Raw genomic sequence first — 21,295 nt, 5'->3', positions numbered from 1 at the left:
TTGCCAAAGAAATACATGAATTCCTAGTTGTCTACCTTGACGACTTGACCCCATTTTCCAAATCTGATGAAGAGCACCTCAAGCATATTAGGCAAATTTTCATGACATGTAGGAAATATGGCATTTCCTTGAATCCTAAGAAGTCCCTATTTGGCCTAGAAGAAGGCAAGTTACTTGGCCACGTCATATCAAAAGATGGGATCAGAATTGACCCTGAAAGAATCCAAGCCATCCTCCAAATCCCATTTCCAAGAAACATTAAAGAGTTGCAAGAATTCCTTTGGAAAATCAACTTCTTTGGAAGATTTATTCCAAATCTAGCTGAGTTGATATGATTGTTAAGCAACATGTTAAAGAAGGATGCCAATGTAAAATGGTCTCTTGAAACCAAGCAAGAATTTGAGAGTATCAAATCGGCCTTAACACAAACCCCTGTCCTAACTAACCCGCAGTTTGACAAAGATTTTATCATATTTTCGTTTTCATCTGATCACACAATAGCCGCTGTCCTTTTGCAAAAGGATGAACAAGGAGTTGAAAAGCCAATCGCTTTTTTCAGCCGAGCCTTAAGAGACGCCCCTTTGAAGTACCCAATAATGGAAAAACAGGCCTACGCACTGGTTAAGGCCATCAAGGAGTTCAGAGTGTACATTTTATGTTCACATGTGATTACCTACGTCCCACACGCTGCTGTAAAAGACATATTGACCCAAGAGGGATTAGAAGGCAAAAGAGGCAAGTGGATTGCAAGTATCCTTGAGTATGACATACAAATAAAACCAACTAAGTTGATAAAGTGACAAGGTTTAGCCAAACTGATGTCTGAAACAAACTTTCAAGCCTTAGACATAAACCAGCTGGACAATGAACCGGAGCTGGTGACTCCACAGATCAGTGAAATATTTTTGCAATGCCCTTGGTACACTGATATTTGCTTTGTATTGTTAAACCTGTGTGCTCCCCCAGGATTGTCCAGGACCAAGAAAAGATTTTTGAAAATGAAGGCTTTAAAGTTTTGCGTTATAGATGGTGCATTATTTTAGAGAAATCATGAAGGTATATTGCTTAATTGTTTAACCATGAATGAAACTAACAAGGTCATGAAAGAATTCCATGCAGGTGACTATGGAGGACATCTATACTGGAAGTCCACTGCTGATAAAATTCTAAGGGATGGTTTCTATTGGCCCTCTCTTTTTGCTAATGTAAAAAAGTTTGCCATGTCATGTCACAAATGCCAAATTTTTGAGGGCAAGAGAAAGTTGTTACCCCTACCCCTTAAACCCATCTCAACCGATCAACCTTTTCAACAATGGGGTCTTGACTTCATTGGAGAAATCCATCCCTCTTCCTCAGGCCAGCACAAATGGATCCTAACAGCCACCGATTATTTCACTAAGTGGGTTGAAGCCATTCCCTGTAGACAAGCCAATGACACCATCATTATCCAATTCCTTGAGTGCAATATCCTTTCCAGATTTAGCTGCCCTGAGAAAATCATCACTGACAATGCCGCTGCCTTTAAGTCCAAAAAAGTGATCAATTTCTGCCACAGATTTCATATTACTGTGGGCCACTCCACAGCCTATTACCCTCAAGGTAATGGCTTGGCCGAATCATCTAACAAAAGCCTAATCAACATCATAAAGAAAGTGCTGGAAGAAAACAAGAAGAACTGGCACAAAAAGCTGGTAAATGCCCTATGGGCAGACAGATTCTCGAGCAAAAGATCCATTGGAATGAGCCCTTATGAGCTAGTATATGGCATGGAGGCCAGATTTCCTTCACCCCTGGGCATTCCTACTATCAAATTGTTACAAGAAATTCAGGCTGAACCAAATGACATTCAAAGAAGGATTAATCATACCATTCATCTTCAGCAAACCAGAGAACAAGTTTATGACAGAGCTCAAATTTTGCAAGAAAAGCTTAAAAAGATGTTTGATAGAAGAGCTAAGGCTGAGGATTTCAATGTTGGTGACAAAGTTCTAAGATGGGACTCAAGAAGAGAAGTCAAGGGCAAACATGCCAAGTTTGATTTTTTATGGAAGGGTCCATTGGTTATTTCTGTTGTTCAGGGAAATAACACTTATTTTCTCAGATCTATAGAGGACGGCACTGCCGAAGAAGGCCCTGTCAATGGCCGTGTGCTGAAACATTGCCATGACCCCTTTTGAGGGACACAATGCAGTTTTGTATATATCTTTGTAGAGTCTTATTTGTATATATCAGCACTCTGCTTTTTTTTTGTATAAGAAGGATGATTGTTCAAGGAACAACAATAAACTTTGTAAAGATACAACTGATGCAAGCATTCCAGTTTTTAAAGCTATGTTTTTAAACCAGATTTCAACAAAACAGCAAGAGGAAAACTGTCACATTACAAGCAATTCATGGTAGAAAAAGAAATGTTTACAGTCAAAGCATTGTACATAATTATCAAGCACGCAGAAGAAAGAAAGCGATGCTATACAGTTCACAGTAACTCAGTTGAGGAGGAGGTTGTTTAGATTTTAAAGTTTTACATTTTTAGCAGCCAGAATGAAGAAGTGTTTCCAGTCAACAGCAACAAACAGAAGATCAAGGCAGTTTGACCTGTTGTTCTTGGCTTTTCACAAGGAAAAGCCATCCCCAAGTTTAGCCACTGTTAGCCTCCTGTTGCAACAGGGTTTCATATTTCATGATTGACATTTTTACATGCAAAATATGTCATACTTTGCAGGTTGCAGTGTTCCATATTTCCAGAAGAGACCAAAGAAAAAGCCATAAAGTGTTCTAGTCCAAATGCCACTGCTGATTCCAATTTTGATGAGTTGTTCTAGTTTTGAAGAGTTTTCATTTAAGGGAGGTCCAAATAGTTTAATCTTGGTCTCCCTAGGTTTCAATTTCCTGTTTTAGAATGTAGAGAATGCATCTGACCAAAGAGTTTAATCTTGGCAGATTTGTAGATAGGTAGAGAATCAAAGGGACCCAACTGTTTAATCTGGGCCCTGGCAGAAATAAGTGTAGAGCTAGATAGGAAACATTAAAAAGAAAAATTGTAAATCTGGGTCTGCAAGTCTAAGTGCACCCAAACCAAAAAGAAGAAAAAATGTTAGGTGAGTAGGCCGGGTAGGTAGCTGTGTGGTTGCAGAATGATGATTTATGATCAATTTTGTGTTACAAAGTGTGTTATCTCTTCATATCACAGTTGCAGACAGTTTTTCATCTGCAGGAGCTTGAGCTAGACATAACTAAATCCCCCTTCTTCTAATTCCCTAAGTCACTTACTAATTTCCCAAAGAGGTCAAGATCTGCTTGGTTCCTCTTAGTTCATCATCTTCCATGTCATTTGCCTTAGTGGAGATCTGCTTCGCTCAAGGATTTCATTTCTTTACAAATTCTTTTCCCCAAAATTAGCCTAAGGTCCCTTACCTTAGCGCTTGCTTATCATTTCCATATTAACTACTAACTCTAGTATATAACTCCCTATCAGTTTTCCCCCTTCCCCTTGTAAACTATGTATATAAAACGCCCCTATGTAAATATCCCCTCCCTGGCAATATAGCCATATTTTTTCCAAGTCCGGGAAAAAATGGTCCATCTGGGGCTGTTTTTAGCCCATCCGAGTCATAGCAGGAGTTAGACGACACCTGGTCATGCTAACAACCTCTCCCCTAGCCCTAAAAACCCTCAAAGACCCTCTTTTCCGCCCCCTTACCTTAAGTTTTGGGCATAAATCGTTAAACCCGGACGCATTAAACCCATGTTTTACCCCTTATCCCTAAGCCCCAACTGTAAATACATTAACCCGCCCATTTTAGACCCCATAACCCACTTTCCCTAAGTCTTAAACCCCCGTTGCGCATTATTAAAATCGGAATATCCCTTGTATATTCCCCTCCCTAACTTCCTGTCGCCTCGCCCTTCCCGCCAACCGTCCGATCGTCCTGCGCCCAGATAAACGGTTGACGGGCTGTCCCATCTCCGAACTGCCTGAAGGTTAGCGTCCGGGAGATGGGCGGTATTCCCGCCGTACCTCTCGCCACGCGTCACCTCCTGGGCTGTGGCGGAGCCCCCTCTAACAAAACCGCTCATGCCCAAAGGCGGTGCGCCCCAAAACCATTTACCACTCCTGCGCAATGATGTCACCTGCCTGCGTCACCCCCCTGCCCAGTCACCATAACATGTCATCCACCTGCGTGGCCCTCTTGCCACTGTACCGCCGAGTCAACTGCCACGTGTCCTGCCACATCATCAGATCTGCCATACTACCACGTCACCGCCGTACATGATGACATCATCATGCTGACATCATCCTGCAACGTCATCATTGACGTCATCATCAGTTTTTGGCGCGAAGGGTGAAAATCGCACTCTGGAGTCCTGGAATCAGTGTCTGAGGCAGTTTTTGATGAGCGATTTGCGCCTAGCGCAAATCGCTCATTGCTGGATAAAATAGGCCTGAATGGGGAATCTTTAGGGAATCTTTTGATTATGCAGCCCCCAGCAAGCCCAAAAGGCGCCGAATGACCCGTTTTCCTTCGTGAAGCATCCAGGAAGGAGCCGAAGATAGTTTTAAGGAAGACAGAGCTGAACAACGGCCATTAAATGTTGATTTAACGCACAACACATCAGAACAGCATCCCAATTTATTGTCAAAGAGTATCAGAGGAAGAATAAGAGCCAAAGAGTATCAACCGAAGATTTTTTAGGGGCTCGAAGCACCTGTACATTAATGAGTCCCTCAGAGAAGTCAAGTCAGGAGGCGTAAGCCCATCCTTGCCCTCAAATCACAATTAAGGCATTCAAAGCCACCAGACAGCAAAGAAGCAGAAACCCATGCACATTTATTTCAGAAAGCACTACACCAAGCCACCGAGGACAACACAATTTATTCAGTTTTGATACGGCCGCCCTCAGCGCAGCCTGAGATATTTTGATGTATTTATTGCAGATAGGATTAGGTAAAATTAATCATTCTTTATGACATGTTTAGGTCAAGATGTAATAAAAACCAGTTGTAGAGAGTTTTTCCCTATTTATACCGCCCTTAGCATAGTTACAAGGGTTGGTCAATTGAGAATTTTCACTAGAGACTCGCATTGTATACCTGAGTTTTTCTATAATCAAAGATTGCTGAAAGCTTGGAGAGCAAACTGTCTGTTGTAAATGAATGTTTTGAAGATCTGAAGATGGAATTGTTATGCTGCAGTCTGAAGAAATAAGTGCATCTTACCTCTGTTTATTGTTTACCACTATCTAAATAGAAGAAAGAAAGAATAGCTTAGAATTTGTTTAAGTACACTCTACGCTCAATTTATGCTTTTTCTTTATGTTTTCCTCTAAATGAATAGGTTATGAATATGAATTCCTCCTGGCTCATATTTACCCCGATTCACCTGTGTTGGCAAATTATCTAGGGATTCTTCGATGCTCCTAGGTAGAGCTCTGTTACCTCCATCTGTTAAGCTGATTGAGAGATTCTTAACTGCCTCTCATTACTTAGCATTCTTTCCATCATTAATACCTGAAACATTGTTTCATGCGCAGCTATCTTGCTCCATTTTCCTTATTGTGACTGAAGAAGTGCACCAGTAGTTCCCCTCCTCGACTCCACGCCCAATGGTTTGAAACTTTCAGACTATGCCTTGCCTCTCTATCTGAAAACATCAATTTTCCCACCAAAAACAAAACAAAAACCCTCTGAACTCAAAACCTAGCCTAAAATCCTTTTCAACAAAGTTAAATCTGAAAGAGAGAGCCCTCTCTGATTGCAGGTTGGCTAGAACCTGCAGTCCAAACTTGGTCTGTGGTTACCTCGGCCGTATCCTTTTCCAGAGCTTAAGGACAACCTGAGTGATAACATGGGGTAGAATGAAAATCAACGAAGTAGACAATCAAATGAAAAAACCTTAAGAAGGAATTGAGGAGAGGCACACCCAAATCATGGAAAGGAAGCCTTGAATTTAATTTTTCTAGTAATGAAAACATACTCATGAGATTGAAGATGGTTGGAAAAGATGAAAATAAACTAACTAATGCATTGTTTGTAGATACTTATAGAAAATGTGAATCAAGTAAGTATCTATGTTGGTGACGTCTTTATACCCTCACCGACTATTGGAAGGGTATGGACATGTGTAACAAAATAATCCCAAGGAAATTGATTAAGGACACCTTGAAAAAAAATAAAAAATCTATGGCATTGTCATGACATTATATTAATTGTTAATAACATTATTTAAATACATTGGAATAGTGTGACAAATCCATATGAAGTGTAGGAAGTGAGTGTTAGCATGAGTGCGAGCATACTAGGAAAATGAGGAAATTTCCTTCTGCCACTAAAAATAGTTGAGGGTAGACATAGCTAAGCTCAATTAAAGGATGATTCAATCATGATGTAATAGCCATGAAAAGGGCCAAAGAAGTAAGTGCACAACTGATACTATAATATTTCATGTTTAGCCTGTTACACACCATCCCTTAATAATTGTTATTTTATTGGAGCAATGTGAAAAGCAATATACAAATTTGTATACTAAATTTCACATGTATGGCCACCAGGTTTAGTATAGTAATATACTAATGGTACTGACATTAAGGAATGTATGTGAATAGTGTGTTGAGTACATGTGGGAATAGAAAACAATAAAAAAATAGGATGCAACAGATATGCAGATGTATTAGAAGAGGAGAATGAAATAATTGCAAGAATATGAATGCCCCAGAATTGAGTCATCACGTCGGGTGAAAACAAATAGTTGATTGGAAGTGGGAAAGATAGGAAGTATTTTTTTTGTCTTAAGAAAATATGAAGGTTTCTGACAACATGAGGAATATAGAAACCCATTACTACCATACCGAACCCACAACATGGGAACCGTAGTGATTGATTAGTATTTCTTTGTAATGTATTGTATATATCATTATCTAAGAAATAAGTTTATGATAGATTCTATCTAAGTGATTTAGAAATGCTACAAGTGAAGTTAAGAAATAGACTTCCTAATTAGATTCGGTGCATTTTAGACCAGAAAGAGATCCAGCTCTAGAATTGAGTTGTTGATCAATATAAAACACAATGAGAGAATTTATATTTGAAGAGGCTACAGGGGAACAAAACCATAAAAAAATAAAAAAATTACCCATCAAAGTTCAGGGAAAGGGAATGGAACAACGGACACCGATGGAAATATTAATAAAAGGGGAGGAGAATGTAATATCCCTCCGTTGCAGTAAAACTGCTCTACTTAGACTTAGTTGGGTTAGAAAGAATGGAGGAAAATCCAAAGAATAATATTGAATTAATTATGTAAATGGTTATTTATTAATAAATAAATAGATGAGATGTATGTACTTGGGAATGAGACACCTAGAAACGAGATTCTTGCCAAAATAAAATAAAGATAAAATCTCATTGATAAATGAGATTTGATAATTCTTTCATGATAAGTATTCTAGAATAAAATTCTAGATAAGCTTAATGGATGGGAGAGAAATATCCATTAAGTTTCTTAGCTAGAGAAATATGTTAAGCTTAGAAAAGCCTAAAATCACTGCGGGAGAGAAAGGGAGGCTTTCATGGAAAATCCTAGGCAAGTGGACAAAATGCTCCACCAAAGTGGGATGACACTAAAGAAAACTTATAAATAAAGGTATTAAAAACCTATTGAAGGGATAAACAGGAGCTTTTTGAATATTGTGCAAGTATTCTCAGCTCGAGGGGAACTACAGGTATAGTTCATGGGTGGGTGGCAGGTGTGCTCATTAAGTACAATTTGCTGCAGTGATTTCTAGTTAGAAAATCGATGCATAATTCTTTCTCTGAATATTTATGAAATTATTTTGATGCATCTGAATCATGCCATTAATTCTAATGCTTATTAATATTGCAATGGTTTTATCATATATAAAATTTTATGTGATTTTGATTACCATGGATTATGCAGTTATTTTATTTACGGTACATACGAATTCTAGGATTGCTTCTAATGCTTATATATTCTAGGGTTTTGCTTTTAATGCATGTGGTCGAATGTATAATGGTATTAAAGGAAGATATATAATCTATAATTTAAATAAATCATATATATGAGAATGTGTAATTCAAGGGAGAATGTTACATCCCTATGTGTGGATTACAGATGATATGAATTGGTAAAACACGATAGGAGGATGAAATTTACTAAGGAAAAATATTAAAAACATAGAAATGAGAGAGAGAAGTTGTTTAGTATCACCTACAGCGTTTACACCTACAAGATTGTATTCCTCTTTCCAGTACAAAGTAAGTTTAATAATAAATTGTGTGCATTAGAAGGGGACTAAAACTTATGCAATGAGAAGTGGTAACAGAAGTGGAGACAATCAGACACCATGAACATAGTGGAACTAATTATAGGGGTGCACTTGCTAGAGCACTATAAGACTTCAATAACTATAACATTAGGAAAAAAAATTAATTAAATAAGGGATTGAATAAAAAAATATCCTTACAAGCATTATCAATAGCGTATACTTCTTGAAGGTAGTAGAACTAAGAAGGAGATAATACTAAGGTAAATAAGTACCATGACCATTCAAAATTAAGATACCAAACTACTCTGTATTAAAATGGGTATTGTGAAGAATCTCGTAATTTTACAATATAAAGCAATATTGATAATAGACAGTAAAAGTGGAATATGGAACTCCTAATGATACAAAGAGAAACCAAATGTCAGTGTGTTGAGGAACTTGAGTGAAATAACCGAGCCAAATGTCTAAGCTGCAGAATCACTGTTAGGATAAACTCCTATAAAGGAATATATTTCTCTAAACTTAGCTGGGAAAACTATGTAATAAATTAAATAAATTGAACAGGTAACTAAGAAAATCACTTGATCATTCCATATTACATAAATCATTCATCACGCAACATTATATGCATAGAAAATTATTGATCACATAAATGATTCATTGCACAAAATTATGGACATATACAAGGCTATTGAGAGCATCGAATTAAGAATATACATATACAAAAAATATTAAGGATAAAATGAGAATTAGACTAAACTCAGACAATTAGAGTTCATTTTGAAATATCCAAAGAGGGTCTGCCCTCATAACTAGGATAGTCCTAAGAATTTTATAACCAAAAAAAAAATTACACGGAGCCATGCACTACAAAAAGTGTGAACCAACAGTTAAGCATGAGAAAAAAAGGAGGAGATGAGAAAGGGATGCTTTCATTAAAACAATATCATTTCATAAGATATTTAGAAACTTATTGCATCACTAGAGATAACGAATGTTGCTATCTTTAACCAAAAATAAATTTAGGGTAGTAAATTACCCACAGAGTTAAATCATGATCACAATTCTAGGGTAAGGAACGAATTTCCAAATGGTTTCATCCTTGAGCAAAAATTAATTTGTAAAGAGAAAGAAACTAAATTTCCTGATTTGACTCTTTCCTGGAGGGAAACCATATCATGAAAAATACCAAGACGACAAACCTATTATGTAGCAAGCATGAATTAAGCTGTGGAATTATTCTCAGATGTAGAGCGAAAGAAAACAAAGGGTACTATGTTTCCACTCGTAACTGTAGAAGGACATAGAAGAACATAAGGATGTTGGAAGAAGAGTGTGTACTTACAAGAGGTAGTGAAAAAGATACTAAATAAATTTCAAGAATGAATATTGATGATAGAGTAGAGTGTTACCTGATAATAGGGAAGGGTAGAAGGATCCATATTCCTTAAGAAAAAAATTACTATCAGAAATAATGACATAAGAACATCTCGAAAATTTAATCAACAAAAGAATGAACCAAACGAAAATTTGTATACAAAACTTCTACGTACCTTGTGATGGGTACTATGTCAAAGAGGCTTTGTTCTGGAGCAACACCATGGGCCACCACCATAAAAAATCACGCCTATCAAAAATTATACCATGAAGGATTAGATGTAGTTATTATTGACAACAAAGAACAAACAAAGAAATGGAAGGAAGAGTAGGAACTCGCCAGAATGGGGACGATCCATATATGAAAATGAAAAGGGGTTTTCTCCTTGCAATTACCTCTTGCAAGGCACAAAGAATAATTTCATGAGTCTGGAGGTAGATGTATTTTTCATTATCCATTTTTGGGAAAGACCTAAGAATGACAATCGAAAAAGAGAAAATTAAAGAAAAATATGGGATAAACCACATATCCTATGAACCCAAATTTTTGAATAAACTTAAAAGAAAGAGGAATGAATATTATAAGAGGTATTGTACAGAGAGCTATTGAAAATCGAGGAGGAAGAAAAAATATAAATAAAGGAGATACCTAGCATATCCATAACAAAATCATCGTTTTGTTAGGGAGCTCGGTCGAAATGTTAAACCCTCACAAGGGTGCTCCAGAAGCCAAAATCTTGTATATTGTTCGTTCTATAATGTGATATTCCATACACTTCAGGTGTCAAGAAAACCAAATGAAGGTAGACAAATGAAAGGCATGCTAAGGGATGGTTTGTGTCTAGGTTTTGGGAAAAAAATCCCCATCCATTCAACCTATCCTCTCATCTGCACCGTTGATCAGCACTGATGAAAGATTAAGACCTGGTAGGCCATGTGAGCGCGACAGTTCCAAAGGGTAGGTGTCAAATACATATCGATTGCCCATATCGAGACGATGTAAGTAGCAAGTGGCATACCATAGTGGCAACATGAAATTTAATAGTTAGTACGAAAAAGAAAACAAAGAGATTAGGTATGTTTTCCCATGCATCGTGGGATATGCACAATGGCCAATATCATTTCAATGTTGGTCAATTTCACAGGTAAAAATGTAACGTTATTTTTGTATTGTAAACCTAACATGAGTAATAGTCGACAAGAAAACATGCTTATAATGAAATAATAAATAGTGCACTATGGGGAGAATTTTAATCTACAAATTATAAAAAGTAAGTACATTTATATGATGGGAAGGTTATATCATGAGTCATAAGGTTAGGGGAATCGATATCAATCCATTAGTCATAAAAATCACCAATCCGAGGGGGTTGATTTTGTTAAAGAATACCTTAGGTAATAAATAGACCTTTTGGAAAAATGGCACTACTTATATGTGTTAGTAGAAGGAGGTGAACAAACCATAGACAAGATAGGACCTATATACATATATATGTATATGTGACGACTAACCCTGGAAGAACACAACATGTAGAGCATGAGTATAATTGTGGTATAACCGTAAAAAGGGTATATAAATGATTGTAGTAACATGTAAGCCACATGTATAAAAAATGTGTATAGAAAATGACATTGTCACATGAAGATATTACCATGGGTAACTATCATGTTGAGCATATATCTCTAGTTCTCTTCAAAAAATTAGCATTATTTTGCCCATGCAACTGACAACACATAACAATGAGATACTAATACACATCCCTAAGAATATTGGTTGGATAAATTGCAGAAGGGCGATGCTAAAACTTAGAAGTATCTCCACAACAAGATTTAATGATGTCACTTGTTTCGAGATCAACCCATATATTGTAGAAATTGTTGTTGGTATACTCAGTGGGCTTCAACATCTTCTAAAAAGTTTGCATCTCTGCTCCATAATAGGTGGTGAATTGACCACCACTTTCACTACGAATCACCATATCTAAATCATCCATGTGAGTAAGAATCCACTCAATCACTTTTGCACAAGGAATGACCGAGAATATGCATGCAATATTGTGTATTTTTGATCACTTGATATTGAGGTATGCTTGAAAATATTCCAAGTTTTTAGTGAACGCTTTCTGCATGAATGTGTTTTTAACGTCTTTTCATGTGACCTTAGTAGACTTAACTATGTAGCATTGTCTATCGCAGAAAATAGGGATGGTTGGATTCATGACATCTATTGGTTACTTAATACTTTGTTCTAAAAGTTATTTGGAGGCCACTTGACGTGTATCAGGAGGCATGGTTCCAAAATATAATTAAAGAGTAACAATACTTTCAATTTTAACACTTGTATGTCAAAGCATATTCATGGATACAATGGTTAGATTTATGAAATATTCTATCCATTTTAAGAACAAACTTAGCAAATCATATTCAAAGAGCCATAAAATATAAATGGTGGAACTAGCTACTTGTACGGGCATGAAATCTTCACTAAAACAAGGAGGGTGCACTTTCAAAGTATGAAAGATATTTTAAGGGTCATTCGAGGTTTTTAGGTGTGATCATGTGATCAAGCAAGAGAGAGAGAACCTCAAGGGTTGAGGGTGCACTGATGGGAACAAAGGAAAATAATTTGTGAGTTTGAGATGTGTTCATGCGCCTTAATAGGCTAAAAGAGGGTGCAAGGGTGCATTTCGAAGAGACGAAGGGGTTAGTCTTTAGGCCTTCAGGCCTTCAAGATGGGCTCATGCGCTCAAGAGGACAAGGAGGGTGCAAGGATGCATGCTGAAGGGATGAAGGTGAAACATTTAAGCCTTTGGGGTGTGCTCATCTACTCAAGGAGGGCACATTTATTTGTGTCAAAGGAGTGTTCTTTATATGAAAACTTATTTTTTTTGGAACAATTTTTTGCATTATTCACATTTCAGCTTCCACAAGTGCGCTTTGTTAAGGAATGAATCAAGAATAATTCCAATAACAAGATTGGATGGTAGAAATTATGAGAGGAAATATCTACAAGCTTTTATGGATGTTGTTGCAATCATGATTAAAATGTGAAAGGTTGAAGAATATTTAGAGTCACGACTTGCGACAATAATTTGACACTTGTAGGAGTAAGAATGAATTGAAATGCTAATAAATAAGCTAAAAGGAAAAGAAATGCCAACAAGGAAAGCAATATTGAAAACAAAAACACGAAAGGCAACTAATAGACTTGACATGCAAAGCTTACTTGGAATGAAGATGGAAGAAGAGATTCTTGATCCAAAGATGTGCACCCAACTTAGATGAGAATTATTATGAGAAAGAATGGTTAACTGGGTTGATTATATAGGGATTGCATGAAAATTCATTCCATGCATGATCATAACTTGTCAACGAATGAATGATTTATTTAAGACAAGTGAAGTGGGGCTCCTATTTTCTAGGAGTGCACTCACATGCAACAAGGAAGCACATGCATGAGTTGTGAAAGAGCGCATTTCTTCATGTCGAATGAGTGTGCTCAAGGAGGGTGCACTGGTTGGTAATGAAGGAGTGTGCTCCATGGAGGGCAGAGTTGTTCAGCTTGAAGGAGTGCGCTCAACACAAGAGTGATTGTTCTTCATCTTCAAGTGTGTTTTTGCTTGAAAAGTTCTTTTCTTTTCTTTTGTGTGTGTGCATGGAGAAAAAGGATAGCTTCTGTGCATGGAGAAAAAGGCTAGCTTGTAAGTCAAGAAAAGATATGACTTAACCTGACCTTTGACAATATAACACAAGAATTTATAAAAGTAAGGTGACGACACTTATAAAAAATTGACCTAGGAAGATGTGAAGCTTGGGGAAAACACAAGAATAGAAAATGAAATAATGTGACGACACAAGATTGCTTGAAATGACAATTCATGTAGGATCCAAAATTGAATTAGGAATTTTTTTTGGATGGTTGTTTTCACAGCGAAAACATTTGGAAACACACTGGGAGAACTCTAGCTTCTTTGATATGGTTTCATTTATGCGCAAAGCCTCAATTCTCCAAGAATTATTGATTCAATCAATGAGCCACCTCAGCTGTCGACTCTACCCCGTTAAAGATATAGATCACTTCATTTCACCACTTGGCATAACACATCATTAAGCAAGCCATGTCACATTCCTTTCAATGAAAGTAAAGGTAATATAGCATGGCAAGTCAAGAAAAATCAGAGTATGAGTTTTACATATTTGTTGTTGATCTGATGCAAGCATGCCTAGAAAGTACCCCGAAAGAGTCACTTCAGGAACACAAGAATTTCTTTGTTTCTCATGAGCCTAGACAGTACCATGATGAAGTCTCTTGCTTCAGATCCCTCTGCAAGAAGTGTTTATCTTCTTTTCCCCTTTATTTTTATTTTTTTTATTTTTGTTGTTTTTCATGTATAAATAGATATGTGTTAAGCACCTTTATATTTGTAGGACAGAAGAAGGATCCCGATTTATTGAGAGTAGAAGAGGTTTCTCCTTCAGAAAAAAGGTTTAAGACCTCTGATGATTTTTTCACTAAATGTTTTCCCCTTATCTTACTCTACTTATATAGATAGGAGATAAAACACTATTAATAAACATAACCGAGTAAGGAACGATGGTCCTAAATAGATAAGGGGACCATGGCTTTCCTTATGGTTTCCTAGCTAAAGGATCACATTTTCCATCCAAAATCATTGACATTGAAGATGTAAACCAAATCATAGAAGAGGGTGATGGGTAAGCCAAGGGTTTCATGATACCACAACTTACCTTTCACAAAAGATTAGCCACATCTTCTTGAAGCTAAAAACTAGATTTATGCGAGGACTAATAAAACTAAAAAACAAAGTGGACAAATGAAAGGAAAAACATTAATGCAATGCATCTAACTGAAAGGAACCTATCGTATCCTAAGCTAAACATTACGAAGTTGGGTTAAGTGAAATGGAACTTCCAATGCAGGTGTAGAAGCTACTCTTGAATTTCGAGTTGTAAGATATGAATGTCTATAATCAAAGTAAAATGCAGTATAGTAAAGAGGATAAACAACCAAAATATTCACACTAATAGGTAAAAATAAGAAGTGTAAGCACAATGATGTGGCACTCTTAACTGCTCTACCGGATGAAATACTGCACAAACAAAACATTTACCAGGTTCATGACCATAGAAGACTTGATTGAATGTATGTAGGGGCATGGCATGAGACATGGGTAATAAATAATAAGATTCTTTTAGGGAATCTTCAATAGGATCATGGAAAAAACCTTTTGGAACACTTTGACGAGAATAATTGAGCAAAGATAAATCCATATCGTAAGAAAAATCATCTATGTGGTCATCTGAGTTGAACATTTCAATGGATGATGTGGATGGTATGTTAGATCAAAAGATTTGGAAATCATTAAGGTTATTCTTTGTTTCCACATCGTAGATTAAACATAGTTACTAATCAAATGACAAAATTACCTAGTGCTTGTTTTTTTATAGTAGAAAAAATCAATCGATTTTGAAAAGTGGTGATTCAGAATACAACTTCCTTTTTTGGAGCATATTTTTGGCATTTTAATTATGTATCAAGTATGAACAATTGTTTTTAGATGTTAGTGGTTTTCATTTTGTTTTTGAAAAGTGTTGATGCAACATGAACCCTTTTTGTTTAGAGAGCTTATTTTTTATACTTTAAATTTTCTAATGTATTAAGTGTGGATATTTTTTTTTAAATGTTGGTGATTTTCATGTTGGTAATAAATAAATAAAAAAACATGACAAAAATAAAATCGAATATAAAAAAAATATATAAAAAATAATAATAAAAAATATCAATAAATAAATAAATTAAAATATTCCAAAAAAACATACAGTTTAAGGAAAAAAAGATTAACCAAAAGAATAAATAAATTTAAAACATTTTTTTAAGTTAAAAAAAATAAAAATAAAAATTTACCCCGCCAACAGGCCTCGAGATGGAAGAGCCCAATTTCGGGGCACCCTTGCAGCCCAAAAGGCCCAAGGGTAGCAGGGGTTGATTCCCAGAATTGGCCCCTACCACCCCATGGCTTGTTTTTATTAAAAAAGAAATTAATTTATTTATATTTTTAATTTTTTTATTTTTTGTTTAAATTTTTAAATTTTACAAGTTAATTTTGATTTTTTTACATTATATATATCTGTGTGTGTGTGTGTCTTTTTTATTTATTTTTTATAGTTGATTTTTTGTTGTCATGATTTTAATTCATTTCTTTTATGTTTTATTACTTGTTATTATTTCTTAAACTTTTTTGTTTTTTTTTTCTATTTTTTATAAATATTTGAATTTTTGTTTTTGTTTTTTATTTATTTATTATTATTATTTTTTTACAAAATCCATGTTGATGCTCTTATAGCATGCTGATCCCATTATGTGCAGTTTGATAGTTTATTTTAAAATTTTTGTTATAATGAAACGAGTTGGCCCCACAATGTGTCAATTTTAGGGTTGGTCTTTAAGTTTTCATTACAAGGGGTTGAGTTCACCTACACTGCATGTCAATTTGATGGTTGATTTTTAAATTTTTGTTGCAATGTATCAAGTTGTCTTAGGCCAAGATTTTAAAAGCGTTATACGTTTAGCATTTAAAAGATAAATTGCTCTTGGTATAATAACTCTTTCATTGAAGAGTTCACTTTTAAAGTTTTTTTAGTCACAAATATTTTCGATAATGTCATGCTTGAAATATTTTGAAAACTTAAGATTTTTGGTAGTCAAAATATTTGGTTTTAATTTCATGGTTGAAAAATTGTCAAGTTTTTAATTTTTTCCTAAGTCATGATATTTTATCCTTAATGCTATCATTGAAAACATGTATAAGTATTTTTTCTTTAGCACCATGCCCAAAAATTGTTAGAATTTTAAGGTTTTCAAAGATGTGATATTTTAAATTTAATGTCATGTCTAAAAATCGTTGGAATTTTAAGGCTTTTCAAAGACGTGATATTTTATCTTTAATGTCATGCTTGAAAATCGTTGGAAATTTAAAGTTTTTGGGAGTCATGATATTTTATTTTTAACAACATTATTAAAAATGTTGAAAATTCACCTTGAAAAAAAGACATAAGTTATTCCAGCATCAACACTTTTCATTTTCAGGCTGCCTTTTGCAGAAAAAAAGTAGTTTTTATTTCCATTTTTAAAAAATGTTGAAAATTTACCCCGAAAAAAATAAATGTTATTTTAGTGTCAACACCTTTTTTTCTCAGCCTCCTTTTTCATTCTTTTGGGGGTTTTTTTGGCTAGAGTTGCCATTTTGAGGTAATAGTTCTCGTTTGATTGGTAAATATGTTATTAGAGATTTGCATGAAAACGGTTGCAACAATTGAAATTAAAAAATCGTATTGAACATTATATCTTCAGGGTTTAAAATTTGAATACGCAAAAAGTGAGAATCCCTTAAGAGAGGATCCACATGCCGTGAGATGACATTAATGACAAGATTCTGCGAGAAAATATTAAATTGATGAAAACCATAAATGCCATTAGTGTGGCAAGATCTTGACATAACCATCAGTGTAGGATGAAGAGTCCTATTCACCTTAATTAACTTCAAACTCAGAAAATACTGAATGTTAGATTGAGAAAAAATTTTAGTTGCTTATCTAAACAAGAGTCATTATTCAAATGATAAGATTCATGAAGAAATTGAGATTAATCAGGGAAGTTTTCGATATTACCAAAAACATCCTTAATTACAAGCATGTCATATTATTTATCAAAAATGGTATACCTGAAAGAAAATCTTCAATAATCACATTAGACTTCATTCCCTTTTATATCTAATTATTCTCACAGGAAGAAAAATTCATCCACGATACTTGAACAATCATCACCATACGATTCAGAATAAGGAAATGATCGGGACCATCGTTGTTCAAGAATTCAACTTGATTAATGGGTTGAGGGTTGAAAAGATGAGTATCAAGATTCGAAGATGATTTATTGATAGAATATAAAAAATCATCATCAAGAGAAAGATGTCCAAGAAAATTTAATTCTTCATCAGCAAATTGATATTCTAGTTTATTGATCAGTTCAGGTTCAAAACACGAAACAACAAAAGGAGGGGGAGAAGGAACAAAAGGAATATCAGGTTCTTCTTGAGGATATTGAACTTCATTTTGAACAAGAGGACATGATGAATCTGATTCAAAATATTTTCTTGAAATCCTCAGTAAGAAATGAAACATTTCATCCAAAAATTTCCAGTCCACATCCTCATCCAAAAATTCATAGAAAAGATGAAGGAACCAGTTAACAAATTTTTCAAGAGATTCATTTAATTCCATTCTAAGCTAATTGATTTCATTAAGAACATCTTGATATTCATACTTGTAGAAAGCATGATGAAGCTCATTAACCAATTGCTTAAAAGATGAGATGGAAGCAATGGGTAAATGATAACACCATTGCTTAGCATGGCCATCCAATGTAAGGATCAACAATCGTGTGAGGATTACTTCAAAATAAACTCTACTTGATAAACAAAATTGAACAAACTCAATTACATAATAAAATATGGTTGTTGTACCCTTGCCATAATTCCATGGGATTGAAATATCTAGAGCTTTGGAAAAACACCTTGGGATTATGATTTTGGATAAAGGCATTAAAGGTAAGAAATTCAGAAATACTTCACAGGCTCAGCTTGTCATCTACCCCTCCTTCTAATGCCAAAATCTTGATAGTGATAGATACTGCCAACGTGTAAGGGTGTCTCCTCCATATGAGGTCCTAATTAGATGTCACAAGGTTTGGTGGAGTCCCATTCATCTGTATGGTTTGGCCACCACTAAAAAGGTTTAGAGATATGCCTTGGTTACAAGATATCACAAACACTTATTTGGAGAAGACAATTGTGGCTTCACATTCCACTATTGGATGTAGTGTTTTTTCAATGTAATAATATACCTGGAAATATTGCACTTATAATCAAAATCTCTATGAGCCAACTCTTCTTCATGTATGTATCATGGATGTAGTATGACTTTTATTGTTATGTTTTGTGGTATATGTTGGTACAATTACATACTAAGTCTAATGAACTATTTCATTGCTTAGATATGGATATTGTCAAATAGGTGTTGTTATGTTTTGTTTCTCATGAGAACTAATTTGTAGTAATCAACATGTCTTTCTCATTGCTCCCAAGTCTCCCTTAGGATAGTACTATTACTTCCCTAACCATAGGATCGTCTTCCTTTACCAAAAGTGCAAGTTCCTTGTGCAACACACATTTGATGTCACACAAAGTTGACATACTTGCTACCCTAAAGAGGTGTTTGTGATATATTGTGTATGTATTGTAACCAAGGTGTATCTCTAAACCTTTGAAATGGTATCCAAAATGAATAATTGGATGGGAATCCTACACCAAACGGTGTGATGTCTAATTGGGATCTAATATTGGGGAGACCCCTTACACGTTGGTGGTATCCAACACCATTAACATGTCCCTACAACACAATCAACATGCATAGGTGGGAAGTGTAACAACGTAGGCGCATAAGTGGATGAATGAATAAGCTCATGAGGGGTTGCATGCTTAAAAACTAACTTGGAACTTTCCAAGTTAGCTACAAGTGAACAACGGATGTCATGAAGGTCCCATTAGGGACAAGCAACCTTGACGATTAAATCTTAGAGCTTTTCCTTTGAAGACACATAAAGAAAGTCCCAGGGACAAGGGCACTTGGAGGACGTGGCCAATAAATGTGAAAAGTCAACAATAGATTGGTCCAAGTGGGGAACCCCACAACCACATCATCTCAGAGATTCATTTCTCAGTAGTCTGAAAGGGATGCTAAGAATGAAAATTTTGAGGGTAGAGATAGCAGGATGATTTAGCAGGATGAGGTGGCTAGAGAAAGAAGAGGACCAATTAGATGAAAAAAGTGGAAGCATGGTGGTTCCTCATAGGAAATGTAATCTTAGAGTTTAGACCTCAATGATATTTGAACATGCCCTTAATTTTATTTCCAAGATAATGAACATGAAGATGGAGAAATACACAACAATTGACACACAAAGGCATGTCCTAGTGGATTAATTCAATGATATCACCTCGATGATTTTGAAATGAGAGACAACATGGAACGATGGGGCAACATGACATCAACATCTGAAACACCCAAGACATTTGGCAGAAATGAGGATGTGACATGTGGCATGTTGATTTGAGATTTTTGGGTGGTCGAGTGGGTCAAAAATGAGTGACACATGGCATAAATTATGATGGGCCTCTAAATTAGACATAAATTAAGGCCCATGCCTCTAAATTAAAACATAGATTAAGGCCTATGACCATCCTTCAACACATTAAACCTCTCTTTTTGTATTAGATAATTTATTTTGAACTTTAATATATTCATTAGGAAGGTTTACGAATAATTGGATATTTGTGCCTAATATTATTTATTTTTGTGGAGTATTACGAGAATATTGGGCAGATTATGAAGATTTGGAGAAGGAAATAATTTAGGGACTTGTTCCCTACTACAGGAGGATCAATAATTAATAATAAATAAATAATATATTATGGAATTATGGCATAAATTATGGAACTCCAATGATTGAGAAAATCTAGGAATGTGTTCCACTAATCAAGGGACCAAATCCACTAATTAGGGGATTTTGGTGGGGAATGCGTGCTCCATTCATGGGTAATGATTGCTAGTCATTTTTTATAAGTACCAAGTTGAATTTGCCTCTAGGGATATATTTTCATTAGTGTTCTTGTGGAGAGAACTCATATTTCTGCAGCTCCATTGTATTTTATTGCAGGGATGTAATTGTATTGATGAAATAATGAAGATTGGTGTCATTTTCAACTTCTAAATCTTGTCCTCCTCCATAGGTCTTTGAGTTTCCTTGGGTTTGGCCATACTAGGAGCCTCAAAGCCCTTTTTTATCATTTTATTTCCTTATTTTCACTTCTTATTCACATGCATATCTAGTTTTTATTTCTTTCTATTTCTGCATTTAGTATTAATGATTTCTTGTTGTAGGATTGAGTTAAATGGTTAGTGTAAGTTCTTTGATAGGATCACAAGAATTATTTCATCCTTGGAAAAGCTTTGGAATTTCATAGTGATCATTGCGCTACTTATATTAGTCTTCTTATTCCCAAATCTAGATCGTTGGACCTCCTTTTTAGCAAAGAATAGTAAATTTTTGATATTTTCTAGAGCGTGATAATAAGCTTCAATCAATTTACTTCTAGTTGAATTAGATCATAAAAAAGTTCTAGTTCATAAAAAAAAAAATCCCATTTCGTTTGCACTTGATTTGGTTAGGCATTTTTTAGATTTAATAGCTCACTAGTTCTCGAATTTCTAGATTTTCGACTAGTAATGTTTTTCTATTTTTTAGCATGGGTTAGAAAAGGTATGTTTGAGTGATTCTACTTGGATTAGGGACCTAATACATCCTAGTTAACAAAGAAATTTGTCCCATCCAATTTGGATTTGATTTTCTTGGTAATTAAACCCTCATCAATTTCATCATTTCACAAGGAAACTTGTCCAAGCTTTTTGAGCAAATCCATCCATCTACCATTCACTTTTGCAAGTATAAGAAGAAGATGGCAAATAATGTAGAAGAAATTTATGGAGATGATGACAA

The sequence above is a fragment of the Pinus tabuliformis genome, chromosome 5_2, assembly GCF_031772625.1.
Source record: "Pinus tabuliformis cultivar Carrire ecotype Pingquan chromosome 5_2, CPIR1, whole genome shotgun sequence".
Classification (NCBI taxonomy): domain Eukaryota; kingdom Viridiplantae; phylum Streptophyta; class Pinopsida; order Pinales; family Pinaceae; genus Pinus; species Pinus tabuliformis.
The sequence above is the reverse complement of the archived record's forward strand: the minus strand, read 5'-3'. Positions refer to the sequence as shown.